Consider the following 16,657-nt stretch of genomic DNA (forward strand, 5'->3'; position numbering starts at 1 on the left):
AGCCATGTGCTGGGCACGTACAAGGCCCCCCGGGCCACAGCAGTGAACTCAGCAGATGCGATGTCCGCTTCATAGGTTACAGTCTAGTGGGGCGTGTTGAGGTTAATTGAAATAACCCATTGAAATAACCTGATCCAAGCTTGCCCTATAGTATGTGTTCAACGACTGCCTCTTTTTTTGAGTTATCAATCATTTGAGCATTGGTATCATCTTTAGCATATCCCTTATTGTCATTATAAACACTTAGCACAGTGCCTGGCACAGAGTAGGGTCAAAATTAGATAGAAATGGCTGTGATTTAAAAAAACAAGCTACGTGGAGAGTACTTAGCACGGCGCCTGGCCCACGGTAGATGATCAGCTGATATTGGCTTTTTGCGACTCCTCCAAAAGCACATAGGAGTTAGTAGGAGCTTTTGGACCAGAGCCCAAGTCTCCTACCTGATAGTCTAGCATCATCTGTTTTGTTGTCTTATTCACTGAAGTCCTGCCTTCTGATCTAGCCAGGCTTTTACAGCAATAATGCTTCACTAATAACATTAGCTTGAATAAGTAGCCATTCCCCTCCACACTGACCCACTTGGCAGGAACTGTGTGCTCTGGAGCAATAGCACTTGGACCCTGAAGTCAGCCTTGGCCTCCATAGCTGTGTGACCTTGGGTGAGTCACTTAACCTCCCTGTGCCTCAATTTAGTCCCTGGTAAAGGGGGCATCTGATAGTACCCACTTTGGGGCATGAGAACACATTCTGTGACCAGTGTTATGCCAGGATGCACAGGCTTCATGGGAACAAAAGATGGGGAATCAGTCAGCAGAGCATGCTTCCTGGAGGAGGTGACATCCAGCCGGGACTGCAATATTGAGGGGGTGTAAGCCAAATGAAGAAACTGGAGGAAGGGGCAAGGGGCGGCGGGAGGCTAGAGATGTTCTAGGTAGTTGGGTAGTTGCGGTTTCATCATAGGGGCCTCACGTGCCAAGTGGCCGGCCCAGGGCCTGGCACGCAGTGGGAACTCAGAAGGTGCTAGCTCTCTTTTCTTTATGTTTATACGTGACCATCAGACAACTTCTCAACTGCCCTTTGAGTTGAATGGGGCAGGGACTCATTCCCTCATTCATCCATCTGAGGAAACCAGGGCGCAGAGGAGGTGAACCTGCCTGTGGTCCCAGAGTGAGCTAGTGGGGGGCTGGCCTCCCCCATGGAGGCTGTGTCCACTGAAGCCAAGGGAACTGATCACTAGGGTGGTGGTCTTGGCTCTTCCAGGAAATAATCTCCTCTTCTGGGCAGGCTACTTCCCGTGTCTGGCCTTGGTGTTCCCGGTTGGAAGATGGGTGAGGGCTGAACTGAAGCAGTGGAGACTCAGCCCTAACGCTCGGGGAAGCTAAGCTTCACTGCAAAGAAGCACGGTTTTGAGGCTGCCACAGACTGAGCCTGGCCCTGCTCTCTCCCACCCACCACGGCTGGGTGGTGGAAGTTTCCTCCACTTCTCCCCATTTCCTTTGATCCAGAAGAAGAGAGAGGCAGGGCAAGGTCTCTGGAAGGCAGCGCCATTACAGCCAGATTGTTAGCCTGGAATGTTGCAAATGAACTACCCTCCACAGACTGTGGTGCCCATCCTGGCCCTGCCCAGTATCCCTGGGTGGCCCAGCATAATCCCTTACCTCCTCAAGCCTCAGTTTCCCATCTGTGTATGAGGAAAGTCATTGTCACTTCTCCTCCTCCCAAGATTCTTTTGAGGATTGGCCTATGAATGAGATAGCCAAGTGGCCAACATATCCCAAAGCAACCTAGAAATAACCTGTCACCTCCCTGGTGCCACCACAGGCCTGGGTTCTTTCCTCTTGACTGCTTAGAGAGACACCCTGCCAATGGCTTGTTGGACAGAAAGAGCCCTCCGTTTCAGGGAACTTGGATTCAGGGATAGCACAGAGCAGAGAATTTTGCTCAAGGTCTCCACTAGAAAGAGATGGAGATGACAGCTACCCTTTGTTTGGAGAGGCAACCGGGAACCGAACTGGCCATCTTTCTACAGTTCTCCAAGACCAGGGGCCTCGCGCATCCCAGGTCAACACAATACTTGACACGTCTGGTTGAAAAGATTCAGCCAGTCTTCTAAATGTGCTGACCATTGGCCACCAGCCACTTGGCTCTAGGAACACTCCTGGGGACATGGAGGGATGAAAGCTCATTTCCCCCAGCACTTTGTCCTCCAGATGTGCCGCAGTCTACACAGAGGATGCTTCTGGAGAACCAGGACTATCTCCCGCTGAAGCCAATGAACAAATACGTAAGACCCTAGAGGGCAGAAAATGGAAGCCATCAGCTGTCTCATTCGGATAAGCTGTGAACCACTTCGCTGTCCCCTCTCCTTCCAGCCCCTCTCCCGTTCTTCACTCTGTTTGCTGCAACTGCCAACTCCCCCTGTGCCAGGGGTGTTTGAGACATGTCAATGGGAAAACAAAAAAAGGGAAAACAAAAGCTGATGGCGTTTGACGCCCGCTAACATAAATTCACACGTTACGTTTGTTCTTCTTTTCCTGGGTGGAAGAATCAGTTGAATCATTTTTCCTAGAGCTTGCCCTCTTAAGTGAGCCAAGAGTTGGGTGCTGTGCTAAGATCTTTACACATTTTATTTCATTTAACCCTCAAGGCAGCACCTCAGAGTTGGTACTATTAGACGCACCCTTTACCAGGGAGGAAATTGAGGCACAGGGAGGTTAAGCGACTTACCCAAGGTCACACAGCTATAGAGGCCAAGACTGACTTCAGGGTCCATGCGCTATTGCTCCAGAGCACACAGTTCCTGCCAAGTGGGTCAGTGTGGAGGGGAATGGCTACTTATTCAAGCAAATGATATTAGTGATCTCCCCAAACACGCCAGTAAATGGCACCATTTTAACCAGCCCCACAGGTCAAGTTACAGCAGGACCAGGATTAAGGTCAGGCAGGAGAACGCAGGATCATCCTGCAGGATCAGATCTTGTCTCTACTCAGAATTTTGATATTTTGTTCATCATGGACTTTTTTGCATTAAATTTAATGGTTTAAAATACATATTATATTAAAATATTTATACCTTGATTACTGAGATTTTTGGAACCCCCTTCCATTTTGTTCTCGTGGGGTGCCCCCCTTCCCCTTGCCCTGCCCTGAGTTGCAGAGCCCCTACTTTGGGTCCACACTGGGTTAGGTCTTGGGGAAATAAGGAAGCTGATTGCCTAGGGAAGGACACAAGCAAGTGTGATTTGTGGGAAGCAGCACCAAGCAGCTCCAAGGGCAGAGAGCGTCATATCAGTGCCGGGTCTGAGTCCTGCATCTGCTGCTCACTGGCTGGGGAAGCTTAGTCAAGTTACTTAACTCCCCTGGAGCCTCAGTTTCCTCATCATTAGAATGGGTCTAGTGATAGCACCTAGCTCACAAGGAGGGCATGCGATAATCCATGCAAAGGCTCCATGCAGAGAGCATCCTCACTGTGTTAGCTGTTGTTATAAACAGAGTCATAAGGACTCTGTGAAACCATGAGCACCCAGGGAATTCGGAGGCAGAAGAGCTGGAGGGGGCTGGGGAAGCCTGCAGGTGCTGCCTGGGGGAGGCGGGACTTAAGGCAGAAAGTGGCCAATAGTTTGGATGGGAACAGGTGGGGAAAGGTGGTGTTCTGCATAAGGGATACTGCACCCTCCTTGGGAAATCTGAAAATTTTTCTAAATTAATTAATTTATTTTTAATTGTTAAAATACAAACAACAGAAAATTTGCCATTTAAGCCATTTTGAGTATCCAGTTCAGTGGCATCACACACATTCACATTGCTGTGCAGTCACCACCACCATCCCTCTCTGGAACTTATTTTCATCTTGCAAAACTGACACTGTATACCCATTACATGCTAACTCTCCAATCTTCCCTCCCTTCCACCCCTGGCAAGCATGATTCTGCTTTCTGTCTCTATGAACTCGACCGCTCTAAGTACCTCATCTAAGTGTACTTATACAGTATTCGTCATTTTGTGACTGTCGTGTTTTACCTAAGTGAATGTCTTCAAGGTTCATCCATTTTGTAGCATCTGTCAGCATAAAATATGAGAATTTTGCAAGTCCTGGGAACTACCTGGAAATGGATAGAAGGATGGAAAGATAGAAGAAAGGGAAGAAAGATGAAAGGACGGGCAGGCAGATGGATAGGTGGAAGGTCAGATGGATGAATGGGTGGAAGGAAGAAAGGAAAGATGAAAGGAAGGATGGATGGATGAATGTGTGGAAGGAGAGATGGAAGGATGGATGGATGGATGAATGGATGGGCAGGTGCATAGACAGATGGATGCATGGCTAGATGGATGAATGGATGGTTGGGCAGATGATTGGATGGATGGAAGGATGAACATCAGTGCTAGTATTCACGTTGGGAGGACTGAGAGAGAGATAGTAAGACAGGATACAGTCCAACCCTGGAGTAGCTCCCAGTTGCTCCAAGAGGACAAACACTCCTTAGACAGTATCACAGGGTCCACCCAGGACACATACACAAAATCCCACCAGGAGGGAATGATGGTACCAGCCGAAGACATCACAGACGCCGCTGGCCGTCACAGCAGCACTGCAGCCAGGTGGTGAGGGCCGATAAGGAGTTTCTTGGGTGGAGGAAAAAGGAGCTAGTCACACCACACAGAGGGTGTGGCAGGTGCAGCGGGGCAGAGGCAGGAAAACATAAGACAGAGCTATGCTTGCTTAAAGAAGTAGCTCCAGGCCTCTGGAAAAGGGAGGACCTGGATTAGCATCCAGGAATTGCTGGTTATTAACCATGCCAGGCACATTGCTTCACCTCTCTGAGCCTCAGTTTTCTAAGCTGTGAAATGGGGGTTATGATGACATCAACCTCAGAGTGGGTTGAAGGATTCAGTAAGAACATAAAGCATGAAACTCAAAGTAAGCTGTCAAGAAAACGTCATCTCTTCTTAACTCCTCTCCCACCCTCATGCCCCTTCCTTCTTGGGGGTGTTTGTTGGCTGAGGCCAGTCTGGGAGGGGACCAAACCCCAGGACAGCTGCTCAGCTGGCTCTGTCCTGGGACCCCACCTCCACTGCCGACTGGCTGAGGAGTCTCCTCCCCTCTCACCCCCTCATTACTCTCTAAAGTGCACCTGCCATCACTTTATTCATGAAGATCTGCATTGATTTTGCTGTAAACCGTTATGAATTCAGCTTGTGGAAAAAATAACATTGATCCCCACTGCCTCATAATTTGTCTCTGAGCTGCAGGGCCTGCTAATGGTTTTCCCAGAGATTTATGTTGGGGAGCAGGGGATGTGGATCCAGTCACCTACTCTGTGCCACCACCTTCACTCTCTGGATTTTCTTCAGTAACTTTGACCCTTTGGTTAAAAATGGACAGGTTCAGTGACTGCAGCCCAGGGGCCCTGCCCGCTGTCACCTGCTCATGGCTGGGAAAGGAAGGAGAGAGGACAGGAGGGCTGGGAAGGGAGTGAAGATGGAGGTGGGGTGAAGAGGAGGCATGTCAAGCAAAAAGAGAAGGAAAATAATATTCACCTAACGTCCTCCATGACCTTCCTTAGGTGAACTTCATCATAATAAAACTGGTGTCGTCAGGTCCATTTACAATGAGGACGCTGAGGCTTGGACAATAGGTAGAGTGACACATGATATACAAGGGACCGAGCCAGTGTTACAGCCCAGATGTGGCTGAGACACCTTTCCCTCCCCTGGGTACATGGTGAATGTCATTGCCCAGCCCCGCTCCCCTCTTGCAGTGTGGTTATGCCATTGACAACTTTTGACCAATAAGATCGGGCAGAGATGACCTCTGTTCCTTCTAGGTCTGGCCCTTAGAACCATCCTCCATCTCTCTCTTCCTCAGCTGGGAGACCATGGACAGTGTGGCTGGAAGGTGGAGAAGGGCTACCCAGGTGCAGTCAGATTGCCATACAAATAAGAAATAAACAAGTGTTGTACAAAGTCACCACGACGTTAGCAGTTCACATTAATTATCCTCACGTAGTAACTGACATTGAATGTGCCAGCACCATCGTAAACTTTATATTACTTCCCAACCTAAATCTCACAACCACCCCATCCGGTAAGCATTACTATTACCGATGAGGAAACTGGCACCCACAGAAGTAATTTACCTGTTCAAGGTCACACAGGTAATAAGTGGCATGATCAGGACTCAAACTCAGGCTATGTGTTGCTCACACCCTGGTTCACTTTTCCTTTTGGCTTGCCAGAACATTCCCTACTTCCCTGGAAGGGGACAGAAGGAGTAGGAACTGGGGCAGCAGCTGTGACAGTTGCCACCATCTTGGTTCATGATCCCGCACTTCTGTGCCCTATTTTCACAAACATCATTTCTTTTCATTACACATGCTCCAGAAGTTATGCATTAAGGAGTTGACAACAAGGAGAAACCCTGTGGTGAATCCTATGATGCAGCTGATTGCTCCCTACTTCATCCACTGTGGAGCTGTGTGATCTTTGGCTGAGCACCATCCCTCTCTTGTCCCTCATTTCCCCATAAGCAAAACAGTGGGGGGTGGGGGGTAGACCAGGTGAGCTCCAAAGCCCAGCTCTAGCATGCCAGGGCAGAAACGTGCATTTCCAAGAACGGTGGGGCTTGGCTAGAAGTGCCTGGGCACATGGTAAGCCCTGTTCCTAAGCTCTTGCCTAGGGTGATCAACTCGTCCCAGAGAAACCTGTGGTCTCTTTGGCTATATAATTCCTTCAAGAATTATAAAGGCTTTTCTTCTAGTTCCATGTATAAGTAACCACAACCAAGATCTCTTCTAGGTACAATATTTTCTGTTTAAAAGCTCGTCATTCATTTCCTGGTATCTTCTACTTGCCCATATACCTCTCCCAAACCAGAGGAGGCCTCCTTGGGGCCACCCAGGACAGGAGGTTTGGGTGGGAAGGCAACACTCTGATCTGACCTTCGCTGCTGTATTCCATCCTACAGTCTGGCTTGAGGTGCCTGAGAAAAGGCTGGGGCTTTGTTCTACTCTCCTGCCCATTAAGACTTCCTCTTCCAAATCCTGTTTTATAACTAGTCTGAGATCATCTCACTCATAGGATCCGCTAAACAGGAAAGAATAAGAGGATACATATCACATGCTGAGAGTTTCAACAGACCTGCTAGAGTTAAAAACACTGTTGGCACGTGATCTCCTTTCAAGGAATCACAGGCAATATCGAATGTTCGTCATAACCAGGGCTGCCGTCTTCCTGTTCTGAGATACCTCCGTCTTCACTACCTGCTCCTTGGCCACTAAGCCAAGGAGTTCACAGTTCAAATTTTGTTATGGAAGCCCCCCACTTGGGTACCAAAGTTGGTTTTAGTTAAGCTACAGACTCAGCTGCTGTGACAAAAGTCAAAGAGTCAAAAGATGGAAGTTTCTCTCTTGGGTGACAGTCAATCCAGGCCGATACAGCAGCTTCACAATGTCAGGGTCAGGACCTCCTACAACTTTATTGTTCTGTTTTTGTCCACACGTGGGGCCTCCATCTCATGGTCCAGCATTCCTACCAGGGGCAGAGGAGGAGAGAGGAGGTGGAGGAGATTCCCTTTTTCTTTTAAGAGCATGACCCGGAAGTTGATCCCACAACTTCCTCTTAAATCTTATTGGTCAGAACTCACTCACATGACCACACCTAGCAATCCAGGACTGTGGGAAATGTAGATCTGGCAACCATGTGCCCGGCTAAAATTCATCAATTCTATTACTAGAAGAAAAAGAAAGAAATTGGCATTGGAGACAATCATCTGCAACAAAGTCACCATTCCACAGACAGGGGCACGGAAGCTCAAAGACATTAAATAACTCACCCAAGTTTGCTCAGCTAGCAAAAATGATAGAATCAGATGTCACCTAGTAGTCTGAGTCCAGAGCCCAGGCACAAAGGTACAACACTTGTCTGCCTCATTAACACATGGAAAGTTCCCAAAACAGGGCTCAAATGTAATAGGAGTTCAGTAAAGTTGTTTTCCCTTTGCCCTATCCCTAGATAACCAGGTCCTATTAATTGATTAATTAATTAGCTGCCACTACCACCTAGGCACGTTAAGTTTTGAAAAGGAAGTGCAGAGAAAATAATTTCTGGAATATGATGGGAGGATTTAGACAAGTGACATCATGGGTCTTTGCACATCTTAGGAAAATAGCTTTTTCTCAAAGGGTATCCCGTGAAGCACCCCCTTGACTTTAATTAGAGTTGTGTGGAGCCCAGGGATCAGCTTTGACCTTGATGTGCACCAAACTTTGACAACCATAGGTTTGGAGTTTACAAAAGGTACATGGCACGTGGTTACTTGTGGTGTGTTTGCAGGATGCAGGCAGGCAGAGTAAATGCAGCTTCTAGCTTGTGAGCCAGATCAACAAGGATTCAGACTCAAGCTCCACCACTTGCTGGCCTTGTGTGTTTGGATGAATCACTGGGGCTTTAGTATCCTCAGTTTTCTCGTCTGTAAAATGGGGGTGAAAATACTCACATTACAGCATTCTTCACATATTCAGCAAGTATGTACTAAGCACCCACCTTGTTTTGAGCACCGTCTGAAGCATTAAATAGAGCAAATCAAACCCCTGCACTCATGGAGCTTATGTTATGGTGGGGAGACAGAAAGCTGACAGGAAAGATAAGTAAAATGCGTGATATGTCAGAGGGTGGGAAGAGTTCCAGAGAAAATGAAGCAGGGAAAGGCCATAGAAACTGAGGCGGGATGCAATTTTAGATCAAGTGTCCAAGGAAGGCTTCACAGAGAAGGTGACATTTAAGTGAGTCATGCGGATACTCAGGGAGCAGAAGGCTTTCCAGGGGAAGGATAAGCATGGCTCTGAGGCAGGATCAGACCCGGTGTGTCTGAGCCACACAAGGGAGCTGGTGTGGCTGGAGAGGGGAGAGCGAGGGGAGCAGAGCAGGAGAGGCGAGGCAACTCAGTGGCTCGATGATGAAGGGCATCCCCGGTCCTGGACTTACTGGTGATGAAATGGCAGCCATTGGAAGGTTCTGTGCAGAGAAGTGACATGACTGGGCTTCTATGTTCACTGAATCTTTCTCACTGATGTGCAGAGAATGTGCCCCAAAAGGCAAGTGGGGAAGCAGGAAGCTATTGTCTGGGGAAGAGAGAAAAGCCAAGAAGATGAGAAGAGATGGCGTGTGCAGGGCCTGCTGGTGTCCCAGGGCTGGTTCCCACTCTAGCTCCCAAGGGCTTATCACATCCACCCCACAGCCTCACCGAGAAGAGGAAGGCACGCACAGGCTCCTGCTTGAAGGAGGGGCGTCTGCCCAGCCCCCTGGAAACCTGCAAGCCTTTCTCTGAAGCTTGAGCCTCCGAGCCCCAGCCCTGCCCGCCATGGGAACCTGGGCTGGGCTGTGTGTGGGGGCGAGGGATGTAGCGGTGTTTCCCACATCCACACGTCCCCCGTGGAGGCATCACCTCAATGGAATTCTGCCAATACGAGCCCAGGGAATTAGCAGAAATGCCCACTACCATCACTTTGAGGTACTACAGACCCAGTCCCAGGAGGGGCGCCAGAGCGCACACGATCCAGTGCAGCTCCCACGTGGGTCCCATCGTGTGTCTCTGCTTCGGCCTTTGCGGCCCCAGCTCACTGCGGACGTGCCCCACCCCCACACCCCTGGAGACGAGAGGACTGTTGGCAGCGGAGCTGCCTGAGCAGCTGCGTGGTGCTTTCTGAGCGTGTGCATGGTGGCGCATACCTGTGCGTGAGACGGGAGGTGGGGGGCTTTCCTCTTCCATCCCCTGGTCCACCTGTGTGTGGCTGGCTGTGCAGAGGTGTCCATTTCTTTCCATTTGTATGCGTACGTGTAGATGCATACATGCCTGTATACCTGCAGGCAGATCTGTGCGTGCCTACACGTCTGGGTGTGCATTTATATTTTGGCACATATGTATGGGGCCATCGTTGTGTGTGCACGTGCTCCTAAGGCATGCGTGGGCCCACGTGTGTGTATTCCTGTGTGCATTCATGCCTCTGGTTCTGTAGGAATGCAAGAATGTCTGCATGTGCCCACATCTCCAGGTGCCTAGCCCTTCCCTCCTGGGGTGCAGGAATCCTGACTCACTGGTAGCTTGAAGGACCCCCTGTCCCCTGGGGAGGCATGAGGCTGGGAGGGCAGCTGCGGCAGATGAATCCTTTGAGCAATTTGGTTTTTTCCTGTTTGTGGAACATCTGTAAGGGCTGGGTTCAGGGCTGGTCCACAGAGCAGCATCTCTATGCCAAGGACAGGGGAGAAGAGGAAGGAGAGAAACACCAGAGGAGCAAGATCGGAGACACAGGTGAGGGGAGCAGGAGAGAGAGGAGGGGGAGGAACAGGAAGAGAGAAAGGAAACCAAGTGAACAAAGGATGATTCCGACTAGCTGAACAGCTGAACAAGCCTACCAAAGGAGGTAACGGGTTTCATACAACATCCATCCAACATTCACTTATGTATTTTTCAACCAGAATACTTTAATGTGTCTATCACACACACACACACACACACACACACCCCACACACACAGTCCTGCATTTTTAACTCTGTTTCCCTTGTACTGTTAATGACATGCCCCCAAGATGCTGAGAGACTCCCACCCAGAAGCACGTTGGTCAGTTCTGCCTCTAGCGTCTTGTGACCCAGCATGAGACAAGGACTCCTGGCCTTTAACGCTGAAATATATTGGTTCAAGCCCCTCATCTGACATCTTGCAGCAAGGTCCCAAGTTCTCCCCTAGTTTTCTGAGCACTCCTAGGAGGGCAGGGTCTCGCCATCACTTCCGGATCCGAGTTCCTCTTCCTGTTGACCTCTCTGTCTCTCACACCTCCTCTCCTACAGCTGCACTGGCCCAGCTGCAGGACTCCACCCTGTCTTTCTGATTCCCTCCAAACCCACTGGATGAGGGCACCATGTGTAGCAGGCGTGACTCCCTCTGTCCAGCATTGCAGAGCAGGTTAGTGCACTGAAATGCAAGCTTAGGAGGGAACTTCCAACACCCTTCGTATTAGAAAGAGACACACCCTTCTCCATGATCATGTGCTCTGTGGGCTGTGTTGCCCAGTCCGCTGTCTTTCTCTCTCCTCCCCTTGTCTGGGAGGTGGGTGAGCTGGACAGTTCCTGAGATGCCTCCCAACTCTGAAATTGGATGGGACTCAGGTCAAGACGTTCCTTCACTCATTGACTCTGGAAAAGAGCACTGTCCAGAGACTAATCACAGCAAATTGTGGTTTGGTCACATCTCATTCTTATTTATCTACATACTCCTTTCTGTTCTCTATTCCCATTCCATCTCCTCCCTCCCATAGGCAACTCTTCTGGTGCATTTTATATATGTATCTCCTTCTGCTTGTATGTGTTTTTGTAAAATGCATATTGTTTTGAATGTGCACATTTTCAATGGACGTAAATGGAATTTCCATCCCAGCACATGGTTTTACAATCAGTTTGTATCGCTGTGGGTGCATCTGGTGTGTTGCTTCTAACTGCTTTCAGCCTCATGGTAGCCATACTCTCCCTCTGTCTATCCAGTTGCCCTGTGGAAACTAACATTTTGAACATCTGTCATTTGCCAGTTACTGACCAATAAAGGCTCAGACTTGAATTATCAGGCTTAATCTTCACAAGAACTTCTGCACTCAGCTCTGTTATTAGCCCCATCCTATGGAGGAGGAAACTGAGGCAGAGGCTAAGCAACTTTTGCAAGATAACTGAGCTAGGAAGTGGCAGAGCAGGAACTTGAATCTAGGACCATCTGATTCCAATGCTCTCTCTTTTAATCACTCTCCAAAACAGCCTGCTCTGGGCCAAATCCAACAATTTGGACCTACTTGTGCTTATGACTAAGAATCACAGTGATAACAGTGGCTTTCACTAATCTCACACCTACTTTGTGCAGGGTCTTTACACCGTGCAGAGCTGCCATGTACAGCTGCACAGATAGTGCACTGTATAACTTCAGGGAGCACCATCTACCTAGAGTACAAGGTGAATGGCGCCCTCTGGAATTGTGCAGTGGGGTGATGACAATCCTGTAAGGTTGGAATTGTGACCCCTTTTTATAGCCAAGAAAAGTGAGTCTCAGAGAGGTTATGTGAGCTTCCAGAAGCACAAGCCAAAGGATGGCAGAGCTCAGCTCTGAATCCAATTGACTGCAGGGTCTGACTCCCTAAGGCCTTTAGACCTCTCCCCAGCCTACTGTTGCCATGCCACACGGTCACTTGCAGCCAGCCTCTCAAGCTGAGTGTGTCTCCAGGTTCCCTGAAGGCTGCTGCCCAAGTGGAGATGCTGATGGACTAGGTGTGTCTCCAGAGGGCAGGTGTTGGGCTGATGCGCCTGCCACATAGACACCGTGGTGCTGGGCATGCATTCTCATGCTCACCATCCTCTCCACGCTTACCAGCCTGGGCCGGGGGCTCATGACCCCCTCACCTTGCTGCATCATGGGCTAGATCCCCATCCACCCGCCAAGCGGTTGCCAAACTCATCATGGCAAAAGGCCACAGAGAGCAGCAGTAATTCAAAAGCAGAAGCCCTTGAGAGAGATCTAGGTTTTGTTCACAGCATTAAGACGGCGTCAGAGAAAAGCCTTTATTGCCGACAGAAGAATATTATTTCAGAGCTATTCCCCTGGCCCATTACAGCAAAATAATAGAACTTTAGTTTCTATATATTTGTCATGCTTAGCGCACATGTATTTCAAGTATATTTGACAGCATATAAAATTGAGGTGAAATATTGCAAACTTGGCCAATTCTTGTACATTTTAAATGTATTTCCTTTATTTGTTACACTTATTTTACATATCTACACAATCCATCTTTGGACCTGTAGAGGCAGTAAGTGATGAATCGATACTGAGGTTTTCCATGGCGAAGAGACTCACGTTGGGTGTGAAATTTCCGATTTCCCTGGCTCCTCCTGGTTCTGACTACAGAGAGAGATGGCGGCCCTCCCTCTTCTTTCCGGGCAGTTACACCTCTCAGGGGCTGCGAGCGGCAGTTGTAAATCTGAGGCAATGTCTCAAAACCCCTTCCCTTCCCATCTTGGTGGGGGCTGGGTACCAGCTTTCTCTAATGATAGTAGAACGTTTTATTGGTCTGAGCTTGAAGTCTAATTAGGTGGAACTAATCCAAGTCCTACAGTTGGAGTTCTTATCCTGGGACTTTAGGAGTCTCCCTAAAATGATATGCCTTATTCTGAACATTTCTTCACCCTTCTGTGGCTGCCAGAGGAGGCTGAGCATCTCTCTGGAAGTCTGGGGTGGGCTCTGTCCTGCTAAGGAAGACGGCCTCTCCCTTATCTGGTCCTTTCTGGCCCCGCCTCCACTCACCCTGCCAAGGAGAGTCAGGTGGCGGATGGAGCCCAGAGCCGGGGCCATCTACATAGCCTCTCACCGGGGTCTTTCAGATTGGACCAGTCACTCAGGGGAAAGCCCTCTGGAGCATTGATGTGGATGAACTCACTCCACTGGCTGCTAGGCAACCCTTCCCACAATGGCCACAAAGCAGGACCACTCAGGACCCTTGTTCACATCGGATTAGGTGCTACAGGGCAGGATGGGGTGACTATTCCCTGAGCCCCAGGACAGAGGCTGTATAGTTCAGCCACATGGGTCCCCCATGTGCACATCCCATCACCATGGTATTCTCCAGTATAGACTCTCTCAGGTAGGTTTCTTAAACATGGGTTCATGAGGGGCAGGGCTCTGAACCTCATACTCTGGCTTGGGATTACCCTTCATCCTTTAAATACTGGGAGGCAGTTTTGGATCCACATCAGAACAGTAGTGTGGGCCTGCAGAGAGCCAGCCACATCTTTTCCATGGATGCTCAACCTGGATATGACTCCCTCTCAGGCCTGGGGCAGAGCTGACCTCTGTCAGGTTCTTTTCTCCATGCTTAGCTGTGTCCGACACCTAGAATGGTCCATTGTCTGCTTACCTGTCTGCCTTCTCCCTTCGAAGTCTGGGGCTGTGTTTTATTGATCTGTGTGCTGTCTGTATCTGCCCTGGCACATAGGAGGTCTTAAGAAGACTATTGGATGGATGGATGGATGGGTGGGTGGATAGGATGAATTCCATGCAAGCAGGTTTCTACAAGTTTCGCACATGGAAATTAGGCCTGCGAGATAGTCCTATCCTTTGTCATCCTTCTCAGTAAAGTGTAACCCATAAAAGCCTCATTAATATCTCAAACAATGGAGAGACGGGATCAGCCACGTCCCTCCATCCATTAAAGCTGAACACCCCTCGGAGGCACGAGGCGGGGCTAATGCATCTCTCCCCATGGCTCTGCCACAGCCACCAACCATCAGGGAGCCCATTAGGGAAGGAAAGAGCTATTGATCCCTGATGAAAGATGCCTGGGGTCCTGGGTCAGGCACTTCCTGGGCCCCGCAGAGGAGGCACAGAGGCAAGACCCTCTCCTCACTGTTACCAGCTAGAATCCACCTGGGCCCTGGAGGCCTGAGATGAGGCGAACACTCAGGTATCTGAGCTGGAAGGATCACCCCATGCAACCTCCTCCTTTTAGAGATGACAAAGCTGTCCAGACAGATGAACACTCCCTGCCCAAGCTCACTCATCTCAGCAGAACCACCGGAGAGGCTGAGACCCATGAGCAAACATGCTTGTTTACAATCAGTCCTATGCCGCTGACGTTGTGTGGTTGTTTGCTCCGAAGCATTACTAAGGCGACAGATACCCGACACCAACGTTTTCCACCCAGACCCTCCTTACCACTCTCACTGGCATGCCAGGGTGTGCTCCCGGGACAGTTGCAGCTCCCCTCCTCCATTCATCTCTCCTTCCTGAATCTCTCCTCGGACCTCCAGATTTTAATTCTTTTTCTTTTCTTTGTTCTTCCTTTGTTTCTTTAATTTATTCTTTTTGCTCACAGTGCGTTTTTACCGAAAAGAGTTTAAGCCACTGTTTCAATATTAGAAGCCCTCCTGCAGAAACCTGTCTTTTGAAAAATCAAAAGATCCTGGGCCCCACCTTCCCATGTGGCACTGACCGTCTGGGCCTGGGAAGCAGCTGCCCCCAGGAGACTGGGACGTGTGCAATGCCCACACTGTGACATCAGCCCTCACCATGGACTCCCGTTTGCCCAACACCAAGCCTGAGCACCAGTCACCGCCTGTCTTAACGCTCTTGGTTTCCTGCTTTTAGAGAAATTCCTCCAAACAGTGTCTCTGTCAAAAGTCAGCAAACAAAAGATAGACCTTGAGGGCCTCATGAGAAAGAGAGTATGTTTCTTTGTGAAAGCGATGGATAGCGCCATGTATTTAAATGCAAACAACAGCCAGTTCCTTTCATTAACACTGGCCCCTGGAGGCATCTGGGTTTTCCACTCTAGTTCTAGACCAAACTCCTACAGACTGTGGTCCTACCTACCTCTCCAGTCTTCTCTCCCTTCCCCCTATGCCCTGGTACCCTAAACCCCAGGCCCCCATGACCGCTCTTTCTGCTCCTGCCCTCATGCCTGTGGCCGCGCTGTGCCCCTCCATACTGAGGGGCAGATGTTCAGACACACGTCTTCCTCTCAAATCTTAACTCCACCCAGAAGCCCTCTCACCCCAGTCAAGACTGCTCTTGCCTCCCCTTGCACCCCACACTGCCCGGCCCTGCGATGAAGCCCCCATTTTAACAGCTTTCCCAGAATGCCCACTGCTATCCCAGCATAACTGCTCCGGCGCATCTCTGCCTCCACATCCCAGGTGGGGCTGAGATTTGGGGAACAGGCAATGCTGGCCCTGCTGATGCACCCTCTCCTTCATTACCAGCCCTGCTGTAGACTTATTACCAAAAGTAGCTCTGGACTGAAATTGAATGGCCATGATTTGCATCATTTTGCATCTCGTTTGCATAGCACTTATTTCCTGTCCAAAAATACCAGCATTTGCTCACAATTTGCTCCTGACTCTCCGGGGCTCCCAATATTGGTCTCTGTGCTGCTGTCTTCCTACCTTCTGCCCACCTCTGCTTGGGCTAACCATACCTGGGGAAACGCCCAGCTGGTCCAAGCCCAGTGAGGGCGGGCTCATCTCGCTCTTCCTCCCACAATGCAGCTGGGCATCTGCTCCTGAAAATCCCAGCTTGGCTTCTAGGCTTGATGTTGGCTGAATTACTACCTACAGTGCTTCAATGCCCAGCATGGGATCTAGGCATGACAGGAACTTGGGAAGAGCCTGAATGAGTGAGTACAGGCATGACTGAAGGGATCAGTGTTGGAACTAATAAGACAGAGATCCAGCGAGTGAGTGGGTGAGTGATGAGGGCATGGGGAAAGGAGAGGAGCCAGGGAGCCTTGGAGAACAGAGGTCTCAGGCAAGCAAGATTCACAGAAGCAGTCTGCACAACAGTTATGAGCTCAGCACTTGGAGTGAGACAGGTCAGGGTCTGAATTCTGGAGACATTAAGCAGGTGTGTGGCCCCGGGCAGATCTCTCCATTGCTGTGTTGCCTTGGTTTGTCAGATGAAAATACGGGCCCTGCTGTATCCCAGTGCTTAGGGCTGTGCCTGCCTCACAGGAGGTGTTCAAGAAATACCTGTTGAGGGGGGAGGGTATAGCTCACGTGGCTGAGCACATGCCTAGCATGCATGAGGTCCTGGGTTCAATCCCCATTACCTCCTCCAAATATAAATAAATATAT

Source organism: Camelus bactrianus, chromosome 13, assembly GCF_048773025.1.
Source record: "Camelus bactrianus isolate YW-2024 breed Bactrian camel chromosome 13, ASM4877302v1, whole genome shotgun sequence".
NCBI classification, from domain to species: domain Eukaryota; kingdom Metazoa; phylum Chordata; class Mammalia; order Artiodactyla; family Camelidae; genus Camelus; species Camelus bactrianus.